The 11,063-nt window shown below is 41.6% G+C and overlaps 1 long non-coding RNA gene across 1 annotated transcript; it reads left to right on the forward strand.

Annotated features, from left to right (window-relative positions):
• Positions 1-262: 262 nt before the first annotated feature.
• LOC143399424 (uncharacterized) lies at positions 263-10,159 on the forward strand. Its single transcript, XR_013091406.1, has 3 exons — positions 263-429; positions 4,775-4,918; positions 5,790-10,159. It is a non-coding gene; the product is annotated as an uncharacterized LOC143399424 (long non-coding RNA).
• The last annotated feature ends 904 nt before the right edge of the window (positions 10,160-11,063 follow it).

Below are 11,063 nucleotides of genomic sequence, written 5' to 3' on the forward strand. Positions count from 1 at the left end.
CACAATAGTGTGCGCCTAATAGGGTGCCACAAATGTCTGTGTTTCTTTTTGATTTTGCCATAGGGAGGGGCCACCCCAGGGGGACAGTCCGGGAGGGCCCGCGGGCCGGACGCTGGGGGCCGAGCCTGGCCAGCGTGGGCTCCGCGCTACCACACGGCGGGATGCTTCTGCCAAAGGGAGCCCGGGGGCCGCGCTTCCCCGCCTGGTCCCGCGTCCTGCCCCGCGGCTCTCCCTCCCCCACTGCTGGCGCTCCTCCGCAGGCCGGGAGCAGCGCTGGGCCGGGGTCAGCTGGCTGCCTTTGTGGCTGCTTCCCAGGAAGGAAGAAGCGCTGTCTGCAGATCAGTTATCAGCTGGCTTTCCTGTGCCGGAGCGCCGCCGTTTTCCGGGGACGGCTGCCACCCCCGGGATTCCCAGCCCAGGCTGCCGGCGGTGCGTGAGAGCCGGATAAATAGGCCATTGTGAGGCCGCTGGGATCCAGGTTTCTTATCACATTATCCACCAGCGAGGACGAGATTCCGCCCCTGCTGCCACCCATTTCAGCTTCTCTTTTCTCTCTCTTTTGAGGTGCAGCCATTTTTCCAGTTTTTTGCCGTTTTGAAGGAAATGTTTAAAAAGCAATTTACTAGGTCCACTCCCTGTGGGAGGCAGGGGTTACGGGGCGGGTCTGCAGACTGGACGGTTTCGCTGGCGTTGAAGACCTTGAATTTAGCTTTTTGGGCTTTGATGCTTGATATTTCTGCTTGCCCACTGCGCAGCGCGGGCACATAGGTTAACAGCAGTGTCAGAGGGCAAGTCTGCAGGTCTGCAAATCTACAGTAGTCCACTAGTGGATGGGGGTTTTAGTAGGTTTTGTTGTTGTTGTTGTTGGTGGTGGTGGTGGTGGTGGTGGTGTGTGTGTGTTTGTGTGTGTGTTTGTTTTAAGCCTTGAGTTGTTTATGGTCAAAAACTTGAGGGAAAAATAGTAATGAAAACTGGTCATCTGACAGATGCTACAAGAGCTATGGCAGTTTGGGAGAGAGGCTTGCTCCTGGTGCCTATAGTGTCTGTTTTTGTTTTTGTTTTGTTTTTCTGCAACAGCAGCTGCATGGCCAAGGACCGGTTGGGGTTTCCTGGCACTAGACTTACTAGATAGTCATCAGTAGGCAGGGCAGGTTTACAGACCTGTACTCAGAAGGGGATCCATGCTTGGCTGAATGTTTTGTCACTATCTTGAAATGTTTACTAATGTTTTAAAAGTAGCCTGCATCTTCACTTTGCACCAGGCTTTAAAAATGATGTAGCCAGGGCCCTTGTTAGGAGCTCAAATTCATTTGAATAAAATTGAATAACGGTTTGAATAAGTTCCCATTTGAGATAATGGCCTGTGATTAGTTGATAAGCTGCTGAAGGTGATTTTCTTAGTTTTTAAAAACATCTACTGTAGTTGAGAACATTCTACAAACTAAACCCTAGCCCTGTCATCAAAGGAAACCACAGCTGACTGACCAGTCCAAGCCAGACTTGCTTCATTCCTTTTAGAAAACAGAATATGCACTCCTTAAAGACCTTGTGATTTTCCTAAGAAGGTGCTCATTCCTGTAGTTATTGCTTCCCTTTCTTTTCATACTCTGTATTGCTGAGCTTCCAGATGTGGAGGGTAAAACAGGATTCAGAAAGGACTCATCCTAATCCTAGCCAAACTCCCCTATGGTTTGAGGGTCTGTGTTAATACATTCAGCACTTGTTATGGACTGAGTGTTTGATCTCTCCAGAATTCATTTGTTAGAGTCCTAACATGCAATGTGATGGCATCACTGTAAGTGGTTTGAGGCTGTCTCTCCAGAGGAGACCTCTCTGTGGACTTTCCACGCTCTCCACAGGTTACAGAAAATAATTTAAAGGGGTTGGGGTTCCAGATCAGTGGTAGAGCACTTGCCTAGCACATGTGAGGCACACTGGGTTCAATCCTCAGTACCACATAAAAAAAAAAATTAATTAAATAAAGATTTAAAAATTAAACTCAACATTATAAAAAATAAGAATTTAAGGACATATCACATATTGATTTTTACCAAAGAAGAAGAGCTTTATTAGAAAGTGAAAGGTGAAAATGCACATTGAGAAGCACTTGTGGGGTCTCTCTTTTTTTTAAAAGGGAACTTAGCAAGGGGTGGGTATGGGAAGGTATGTTGAATTCAGTCTTTTCATCGTGGATCACAAATTGTTTACGGTGGTCTGATCCTCCCCAGGAGCTTCAGGTTAACATCATCTCTACTATCTAGTTCACGATTGGAATGCGCCTATATTAAAGGTTTCTTAAATACTTTAAATATTAGATAAAGTTAATTAGATGAAATCCTTTGTTTTGTCTAATCTGAAAATATATTGTGTAGGCAAACGGCACATAAGCCTTAATCAAAATGAGGCAATTTTCATAAATGGGTAAATCTACAGGAATGCTAAGATTTGCAGATTGTTTTAGTCAGCTTTTCTTTGTTATGACCAAAAGACTTGACAAGAACAATTTTAAAGGAGGAAAAAATTATTTGGTGCTCACAATTTCAGAGGTCTCAGTCCATGGATAGCCAATTTCATTGCTCTGGGTCAGAGGTGAGGCAGAACATGGTGGTGGAAGGGTGTGGCAGAGGAAAGCAGCTAAGGGCATGCCAATCAGGAAGCCGAGAGAAAGAGCTCTACTTCCTAATTGGCATGCCTTTAGCTCAATGAGGACAAAATAGAAACATTAAAGGCACACCCCTAGTGACCCACCTCCTCCAACTATACCCTATCAGCCTATATTAACATCCAGCTAATTCATTCAAGTGGATTAACACACTGATTAAGTTAAGGATCTCATAACCCAATCATTTCACTTCTAACTTTCTTGCATTGACTCACACGTGAGCTTTTGGGGACACCTCATTTCTAAACCATAACAGATTTCTCAGAAATTTGGAAGTAACCTGGAGGAAAAACAGGTCTAAGACATAAGTTTGATCATGGGGCTTTTAGATTTACAGCTACAGTATCTTCTTTCCTTCCCATTGTTTCCTTTCTACCTATCTTTATTTCTTCTGCCCTACCTCAATAGTATTGTGAAGTGGGGCCTTCAGGAGGTAATTAGATTTAGATGAGGTCATACACATACTAGGATTAAGGTCCTTTTAAGAAGAGGAAGAGAAAATAAAATCTCTCTTTCCCTACCTTGCAAAGACACAGGTAAAAGGCAGTTATTTACAAGCCAGCAATAGTACCCTCCTCAGGATCCAAACCTATTGGTATCCTGATCTTGGACTCCCCATTCTCTAGAACCATAATAAATAAATGTCTGTTGGTTAAGCAGTCTCTGGTATTTTTTCATAGCAACCCAAGCTGACTAAGCATCTAAGTAACTCTTGGAAAACTAATCTGTGACTTGGCATGCTTGAGAATCAGGGGAGGAAGTTGGGACAGTTCAAATTAAACAAGTAAAATGCTATTTTTCTAGAAATAGTTTATGTAAAAAACAATTGTCTTAACTTAAGGCAAAATATATTATTTTAACAGTTTTCTTTTATGTGCTTACTTCTTTGTTCATTAATTTATGACTTCTTCTTTAAGTTACTCAACAAAGATGACATAAGACAGGTAGCAGATAGTAGTAGTGACATTATAATATGACAATGAAAGAATTAATTCCTCTATCCTGCAAGGAGTTCATAATAGTGGGAGAAGTAAATAATACAGCAAAATGTTAATAGATGTTAAAATAATATGTATGTATCAGAATACTTCAGGGCCACAAAGTGTCGTGGGCTTGTCACTCATCAACTGCTTAGATGTATTTTTCTTCATGAGCCTTATTTTTGTTGTTTTTAATGGATAACATACATAAAGTAATTGGCATGTTTGGACACTACTGATCACTGTACATGCATTTTCTCAGCTGAGACTCACAAGATGAATTAGGTCCACTTAGAAACCTCATTGCATAGAAGAAACTGAGAGTGGTACATGAAGTAAATTACTCAAGGCTACACGGGATCTAGAGTTAGGATTTGATCTCTTCCAAAGCTCACCCTCTCAGGGCTACGCTGCCTCGGACCTCCCTTCTTTCCCATGATGGTTTTTCTCTTCACGAAGCACAAGGGGGCTTTCCAGGAGGTGGTTTGTTCTCCCTCACTGTGTGAATCATGCTTATTGGCTTCAACAACTTATAGCTCCAGCACCACAGATGCCTCCTAGAGGACAAGAGTAAACCCCTAGCACGTGGGGTAGATGGCAGAGCAGCGCGCCCTGGCTTCTCACAGGGGAGGTTCGTGGGCTCTTGGATGCCTCTAGGCAACCAGTGATTTCTACATCCTGTGGAAGATCCACCACCCTGTGCCCACTCCTTAGCGGTCAGGTTTAGTCTTTGCATGTCACACATCTTGGAATACAGCTTTTTGAGGCTCTTTTTGAGGGGCCCCTCTAAGCTGGTTGGCACTAGTAGCTCCAAAGAGTTAGGACCACTTCCTTTGAGACTTGGGGAAGCTCTCAGAGTCTTACACACAACATTGCAATAGGAAAAAGATGGCAGGAGGTTTAAAGCCAGCATGGCGATGGGTGTGGGGCAAAGTGAAGAAGTGTCTGGGGATAAGGTCACATGTCAGTGAGTGCTAGAAATAGAAGTTAGGTCTCCTGATGCTTCCCCCAGCCTTTCCCCTCTATGGGGAACAACCTCTGTGGAACCTGAAATAAAGTTGGCTTGGGGACTAGTGAAGCAAAGCAAAACTGACATTTTCTTAAGGGAGATTTTCTTCTTTTCTCTCTGCAGGAATCTGAAGTTGGGCTCCTTGGCTGTGTGCTAAATGTTTTCACTGGAGAGAGGCCCTGTGTGGCTAACTCAGTTCCTCCAACCCTGAGATAGTCCCTTGCTCTGACCTTGACCTGAATGTTTGGCAAAGCTGTGAAATGAAAGGCAAGAATAGAAAAACAAGCAAAGAAAATGAAAAGAAAACATGCATTCAGGGTAACCCCGTGAGGTGCTCAGGTGTCTGGTCATCAAGTTTCCGTTGCAGTTGGGCCCCAGCACACAGAGCAGCAACCTGACATCCTTCTCAAAAGGAATCTCATTATTATTATTATTATTATTATTATTATTATTATTATTATTTGAGTAGGAAGCATAAACATAAGCAATCATTCTGGTGGAGTCTGATTAGGGTTTTCATCCTATAGGGCTCATGAATATTAACTTCATTTGTAGGTGGAAGTGTTAGAATTAGAAAGATCAGAAATGGGTAAGAATAAACAAAACCCCTACTTGTGTGACTCTTTGGGGGAATGGTATGGCAGCTTTCCTACTACATGTCCTACTACCGTAGTCACCAAGGAAACCATGTATAGGTGGACAGCTGGCTGATTTTGTTCTTTATTCAGTCATTGTCTGTCAATGAATAGCTGCAGTACTTGCTCTGGGCTATGGACAAGTAACCCACACACTTTGTCCATTGTCTGGGAACTTAGGAAGTCTAGGGAGGATTATAAAGAAAAAGTGTATGAACTTGAGATTTAGACATGCTGGGGCTGATCAGGCTGGGGTCATGGGCATCTCTGCCTGAGTTGCTTTGCATGGTGGGGAAAAGCCAGTGAGGGCAAGGTTTGTGGTCAACACTTGTGGGGAGCTTAGGATACAGGAGGGACAAAGAGGTTGAATTGTGAAGGGTGGCAGAATGTGCCATCCCCAAATCTGCCATTTTGACACAAGGATTACATAGAGCTAAAGGAACTTGAAAAACAGCAGATGCAAGAAGGGCCTTCTAATCTTCCTCCTTTCTTCTTGAAAACAGGAGATAAAGACTCCCATGTGAAAGGTGCCCTCCCTGTACCAGGAGAAAGGAAACATTTTTTGATGAGGAGTCATAGCCAAGAGAATTCTGCACAAACAGACCTTGTTCAAAACAATTCTTATCTTCCTTGAGCCCCTGTGTATAATTTTGTTATTTTTGCACTCTTCTCTCTCTTTGTTCAGTCTAATACAAAAGTATGTAAGTTTGCCATTTCTTTAGGTCTTCATTTCCGGATGAGTTTATAGTGTCATGGAAAGCATATTAGATCTGTAGGTTTTTGTCCTATTTCTGTCTTTTATGTCAATTAAATTCTTACACCCAGCCAGGACCCTAAGAGGGTAGAAGTTAAACCTTGCCTCCTTTACAATGCTGACAACGTCAAGGCCATCCCATAGCTTGGGCATTTGTCCTATAGAGGGAGGGCCCTCCAGCTTCTAGGAAATGGGGGCAGGAGCTCTGTTTTGCACTCCCACTCAGATCATGGGAGGCTTTGCTGAATGACAGCTGTTCCTGCATCACTACATTCTGCAGCCTGGGGAACTCCACCTCCCCATCATCCTCCGAGTGATGGCTCTCATGGTATTGGTCTCAGGATTATTCATGGAATGTGGTATCAACCATGGAGATAAAAGTTAAGGGGTCCAAAAAAAGCCCACCTAACAAGGTCTAGTTAGTTCTGTGAGCCCAGGAGAGGCCCTGTCTGTCGATTCCCTGAGCTTAACATTGATAGTGATGGAAGAGGTATGTTTGAGGGTAGGCAACTTTTGGTATCCTCATGGGCTGGAAAACCACCCTCATGAGACAGACATTGTACAGTATATCTAATGAGCCCAAAAATGTACAAAAGTCTTAAACCTTGTCAATAGAGAAAATTTAATTGTGATGCCTAAGTTGTGCATTTTGTATACCTGACATTCCTGAATGATTGACTTCCTTATCTTGACTAAATGCTGAATTGCTCCAGTAAACTGCACTCAACAAAGGGACACTTCACTGTCATCTCACCATCCCTGTCCTTGGGCCTCAATCATGTTGTATTTTTATAAAAATGAAAAAAAAATTATCACAGTGGTCATCAGACTTACTTGATCATGGAACACTGGCAGTGTGAAGTATCTATTAGCATCACACCGAACACTAATGTGCTTCAGAACACAGTTTGGAAATGCTACCCTAGAGCATTTCACATATTATAATATACTTCAACTGTGACAAGGGGAGGACCGTGCACTGCTTTTATGGACCCTGACCTCTGTAGAATCTGATACAAAATAAGTGCACATAAATAATTTACTGAATGATTAACCTTGAGAATAACTAGTTCGGCATTAAAGTTCATTACTTGGAAATGTCCCATATTCATTGAGAAGATTATAATTTTCATACCTTAATTTTAAGAGTTGTTTTCATTACTTAAGAACCAGATGGGTGACAATAAAGAAAATGATAGAAACAAGTGCCCTAAGTTTAATTATGAGTCTGGGACTAGGAGGATAGAGGCAAGAACACACATGCACTTGCTAATACACACACAAACACACACACATACACACAAGCACACACCACAGAATGTGTTATGATTTTCCATCTTTAATATTTACATGAAAATGGCTGCCTTTGCATTATTCACAAAAGCCAAAAGGTAGAGGAAATCCAAATGTCTATTGATGGATGAATGGATAAATGAAATGTGGTTTATCCACACAATGGAATAATTATTGTGATTATTATTATTCTCTATCCCAAAAGAGGAAGAAAATTCTGACACATGCTAACAGCATGGATGAAACTTAAAGACATTATATTAAGTGAAATAAGCCAGTTGCAAAAATATACTGTACTATTATGTTTATGAAGTACCTATAGTTGTGTAATTCATAGAGACAGAAAAAAGTATGGTAGTTGCCAGGAGTAGGGGGATTTCCCGCCCACGTCCCACTGTGGGTGGGGTGTTTGGAAACATAGGCTGGTTGTGAAAAGACCACACGACATGGAAGTGATTTCTTATAAAGCAGGGGCAGGATGGCTCTTTGACCTTATGGGCGGGAAGCTTCCACACTGGAAAAAAAGAGAGCATGAGAACCTGTGTTTCCTTTATTTATTCAAGGGGGCTTCAAAAGAATTTCAATGGAATGCTCTTCACCAAATAAGGCAGGGGGTGGGCTGTCCAAACCTAATGGGTAACACCCAGGTCCAGAGCTATGAGAAAGCAGACTTCTTAGCTGAGGGAAGGTAGAAGCCATGTGCATCAGGCAGTCCCTCGAGTGGGAGGGGCACCAAAACAGCAGGCAATGCCAGACCAAAACCTCCTTGGCTCAAGGCTGAGAGAAGATGCTCAGTTGCCCCAGACAGGAATTGTTGTTTAAAAGATATAGTTTCCATTTTGCTAGATGAAAAATTCCTGGAGATTTTTGCCTAGCAATGTTAATATGCTTAAAAGTTCTTAACTAAGCACTTTAAAATGGTTAAGACGGGATGGAGAATGTGGCTCAGTGGTAGAGCCCATGCTTAGCATGCTCAAGGCCAGTGGGAGTTCCATCTCCACCTCCAGTTTGTTATGTATATTTTACCTCAATTAAAAACCAGACAAGCAAAAAGTTAAGTGACATTCCTTGCTGATGATGAACATACTGACAAATCAGTCTTAACCCAAAATAATCATTGCTGTCACAGAATGCTAAGGGAATATTTGTAATTGTTCATTATGTGGGGAATTGCAACCTAGATTTTATTAAGTTTCTTGAGTACTAACTTACTACTCTGTGTTTATGGAAAGTGTTCTGGAGGTTGATTGCACACCAATGCGAATGTACTAAACAATATTGTGTTGCACACTTTAAAATCATTAAAATTGCAAATTTTCCATCATGTCTATTTTACCACAATTTAAAGAAAAAAAGAAAAAAAAAGAACCTGTGCAAGCTTAGAAGTTTCACAATTCTAAAACCATAGAAAAAGAAATTGAAATGTACCATGCTTAAACTTTCCTGAATATTTAATTGTTGGGAGAAAATGATGCGGTAATAACCTTTAAAATGGCTATCTTATACATATTTTGGGGGTTCCTTCTAAGCTCTGCAGATAGGGGAACTATATTCTCTATATTGCTGATATACGTATTCGAGGAAACCAAGCTTATTCCTTCCTCCCTGCTGTATATTACATGATACAACACATTTACATTTTCCATAATTTCCATGGAGGTTAGAAGTGCTTTGTTATCCTCCTCCTTTGTTATCTCCTCCATGTGGTAGAGGCCAAATGGACATCTCAGATCTCCACTTCCTGGACTTCTCTATCCCTGTGCACCTGGGTGAGCCATGAGACTCGTTCCCATCAGAGTGAATGCACCTCACCAATGAGCTGTGGCATCTTCCACATGCTGCCTTTGCTCTTCTGCTGGTCACATGGAGAGGGTTCCAAAGAAGAAGATGGAGATCCCTGGATCCCTGAATGACTGCCTGGAAGAGAGTTTTGCGGCAGCCCTGTATGTGAATGCGACAGGAATGAGAAGGAAACTTTTGCTGTGTTAAGCCACTGGAATTTGGACTTGTTTTGCAGTTAGCCTCCTCCGACTCACACAACCATAAAAGGTACTACAGAGACAGGATGTATAATGGTATACCTGTGAGCTAAGAAAAGGTCAGGTAGACAAGGGAAATGGAAATTACACGTTTAATGACTCCCAAGTTTAAGGGCTTTATGTCGCTCATTAATCATGTGGCAAATATGTTTAAATAAACATAGCCAGGCAATCCTGTTCAACAAATATCTCAAGGGAAAGGGGTTTTGTTAAGGCTTGGACAGGAATGTTAATGCTTTTTTTGAGCCAGCACAACAGATGCAGCAGAAATCAAAATGAAAGACTGCAGGGGAAGATGAAAAGGAACTCCAGGGGTGAGACTCAGGAGCTCCCAGGACATGAGTTCTTTTCAGAGCTCTAGTCTCCTCCCAGTCTTGGATATTTGAGATTTGTTATTCTTATTACTGAGCAATGATCATCACTGACACAAGGCAAAGCTCTTGGGGGGTCTTGAGAATTCCCCAAACAGTATTCCTGCAGTCCTACGCTCTGTTCCTTCCCTGCCTTCAGGCTCAATTGTCCTTACCAAAGTATCTGTGTCAGAGACACAGATTCCTGTCTGCTTACACCAGCTCTGCAGCCCAGGGCAAGTGATCTGCTCTGCCCTGACTTGGAGGGAAGCCCTCGCTCTCAGCCCCAACAGGGACCTTTGGCCAATGATCCAGTTAACCAGCTTGTCCTTCCTGAGTAGAAAAGACCTCTGAGCTTCATACCTCTGGTTCTTCCAGCTCTGGAACTCTTAGGATTCTTTGTTTGGAATTTAGCAGAGTACATTTTTATGACCCTTCAGTGAGCTCATATTCACTTAAAATAATATATAATATTTTATATATAACATAGTTATATTAATTGCATCAATATAATTTATACTAATTATATATTTGAATTAATTATAAATTAATTTAATATTATGTTATAATAATATATAACATTATATATGTGTGTTTGTGTATATATACATGTAGTTATATATATGTGCGTGTGTGTGTGTATTACTGTCTAGATTAGAATGTGTCAGAGAGCATGAACCTAGTCAGTTTTCAACTGTCTGCATTTTCAATTCCTAAAATTAATAAATATTTTCTGGTACAGATGCACCATCGCTAAATATATATTAAATAAATGAATGAATCAGAAAAATATTGCATTTATTTCAAGAATTTTTTTTGTGTTCTAGGCATTAAGAGGTAGTATGTCATACCGGTTAAGACCACACAATCTGGAGTCAAATTTTATTTGGTCAATTATAACTCTGCCACTTAAGCAGTTCTATTGCCTGGAGCTGGTTACCAAACAAGTACCCCATCTTTGTCAAGGGTGATAGTTTTGATGCTAAAATAAATTGCATATAAAGCACTTACGACAGTGCCTGCTACATGGCAACCTCCCTAAACACTTTCTTCCTCTCTTCCTTTCCTCCTTTCTTCCTCCTCACTTCTTTCCTTTTTCCTTTCTCTTGAATCTTCTCTTTTTAATAATAACAACTGAAATTCAGACTTGCATAGGTATAATATCAATTAGGTTTTCCTTCCAAACTTGTCAGTCCATTAGTTATGTGATTGGGTTAACTAATATCAGCCAAATGACACATAGCTGAGAACAGATGATTTAGGTATGCATGGTGCCTTAAACATTTCTCAAGTCTTATTTCCCTTGAAGAAGTGCTTTGTGGGTATTGGGTGGTGGCTCAG

Source organism: Callospermophilus lateralis, chromosome 5, assembly GCF_048772815.1.
Source record: "Callospermophilus lateralis isolate mCalLat2 chromosome 5, mCalLat2.hap1, whole genome shotgun sequence".
NCBI classification, from domain to species: domain Eukaryota; kingdom Metazoa; phylum Chordata; class Mammalia; order Rodentia; family Sciuridae; genus Callospermophilus; species Callospermophilus lateralis.